Raw genomic sequence first — 2441 nt, forward strand, 5'->3', positions numbered from 1 at the left:
CCTCTGGCCTTTAGATTCCTCTGGCCTTCCAGATTCCTCACTCTGCTCCCAGTTCTGTCTCTTTGAGGCATCATTCTTCAGATTGCACTCAATTATGAATAAACCCTTATCTTTCCAGTAAGCAACCAAACTGTTTAAATTTTCTAAAGTTCACTTATGTTCATTGTTAACAAAGACTCCTCTCAATACAGCTGACATCCTGTCAGCTGATTAAATGAGTTTATAATTTCACCTTTTTGACAAAAACAGTTTGATTCAGATTTCCTTCCTTGGCAAGCAAAATGATCTTGACTAGACATGATGATATTGGTGGCAGCATCCAAATCTGTATAAGATCTGTAAGTACCTCTCTAGGCTCAAGGTATTAAAAGTTTGAACATTTTTTATTAATACATACATATGCTATTGATACTGTATACCAGGGACTTTAAATTCTTTACCTAGGTAAACTCATTTTATTTCTCACATCCTGGGAGTTAAATCTAGATCTAAGAATGTATTTTAAAAATACAATGTATACTATGCCCTCCATGAGGGAAAGAACTCAATCTTATCTCATATAGTACTCCATTGTCTGCCATTGTTTATGACTCATACAAATTTGTTAAATTAATCAAATAGCACCTGCAAATCACTATATGCCCATGATTTTAATGGCTATCTATTATTTATCAGTATGCATTCTTCTCTTAAAATAAATTGCTATTCTTCTCTCTCAGTCTTTTTGTATGCACATATTGTTATCAGATGGAGAAGGCAATGGCACCCGACTCCAGTACTCTTGCCCGGAGACTCCCATGGATGGAGGAGCCTGGTAGGCTGCAGTCCATGGGGTCACACAGAGTCGGATGCAACGGAAGAAACTTAGCAGCAGCTGCTGCATTTTTATCAGAACATCCATGTCAGGCTAGTAACATATGACTCTGTATACCCATCTTTTTCTTTGGGAGATGGAGTAAATTTGTTCTAAATTCAATGATTGAAGCCATAAAATAAAGGGAAAGTTGGTTGCCATGTTCTGCACCATGTGGGTAAAGCAATCTTCTTTCTTAAGAAACCAGAATAAAAGCAGCATTTTGAACAAAAGTAGAAATGAGAATAAGAAGTCAGGATTTTACTTCTTTCTGAGATCCAAATGAATCCTTGCTTTAGATCAACCTCAGAGTCCATGATACATCTCTTTTTCTTCCAATAAAAATGTTATTTCCCTATATAGATTGCAGCATGAATTGTTATCCTTTTGAGTTTTGCAATATGGTAGACTTACACTAGGAGAAGGCACTGGCACCCCACTCCAGTACTTTTGCCTAGAAAATCCCATGGACGGAGGAGCCTGGTAGGCTGCAGTCCATGGGGTTGCTAGAGTCGGACACGACTGAGCGACTTCCCTTTCGCTTTTCACTTTCATGCTTTGGAGAAGGAAACGGCAACCCACTCCAGTGTTCTTGCCTGGAGAATCCCAGGGATGGGAAAGACTGGTGGGCTGCCGTCTATGGGGTCGCACATAGTCGGACATGACTGAAGCAACTTAGTAGTAGTAGTAGACTTACACTAAAGTATTCCTTTTCAAACGCATGATTTATATAATTATTTATTAGTATTTTATTCTTCACTATCTTTATAACCTGTAAAAGCATAGCTTTAATTTTAATTTGCCAACTAAATTTAAAAACAGTGAAACATTTACCTCTTCAGTCTAGCTATTATTAAATAGTGATATCTCTAATGCTCAAAAATAAGTTATAGTCACCATAACCTGGAATTTAAGATTTCCAAATATATCTTCAAATTACCTTTTCATGTTTAGATTCTGCTCTTTCCAATAGGCTCTCTAAACCTCTGTCAGGTGATATTTTTTATAGTTCATCCAAATGTACACAGATTTTTTTGAACTTTACACTTCTGCACATTATATTTTCCTATGGAATTGTCACATTGTAGGGAAAAAAAAAAACAAAAACAAAAACCTGAATCCTAAGTCACTAAATCCTAGACTTTCATGGTCCATTCCTCCTGCTCTAGCTGGAGGAATAATTTCAATTCACCAAAATGATGCAGGATATCATTCTATATAACACAGATGACTTCTATAAATGGATGCTTAACAGCAAGCATAGTCTTTGGTGGCCAAACGCTTAGTCTTCACTACTTTGGTTAACTGTGCTGACCAAAGAGAACTGATACATTCTTTTACTGCTGTATGCAGCGGTGTGAAAGATGAGAAGTGGTTGAAAAGTACAATAATGGAGAGCAAAATTAAATGTACAATTTATCTCTTTACTCACCATCAAATTTGTCATCTTCTATCACATTTTCCTAGGTACACATTTGACGCACAGCAGAAATATTATTCCAAGAGTAGAAAAACATAGGAAAGCATAGAAATCAGTAAGAATGAATATCTATTCCATTCTGCTCACCCAAATAAATGATAATTCCTT

Source organism: Bison bison, unplaced genomic scaffold (genome assembly GCF_000754665.1).
Source record: "Bison bison bison isolate TAMUID 2011002044 unplaced genomic scaffold, Bison_UMD1.0 scf7180017864130, whole genome shotgun sequence".
In the NCBI taxonomy this organism is placed as follows: Eukaryota; Metazoa; Chordata; class Mammalia; order Artiodactyla; family Bovidae; genus Bison; species Bison bison.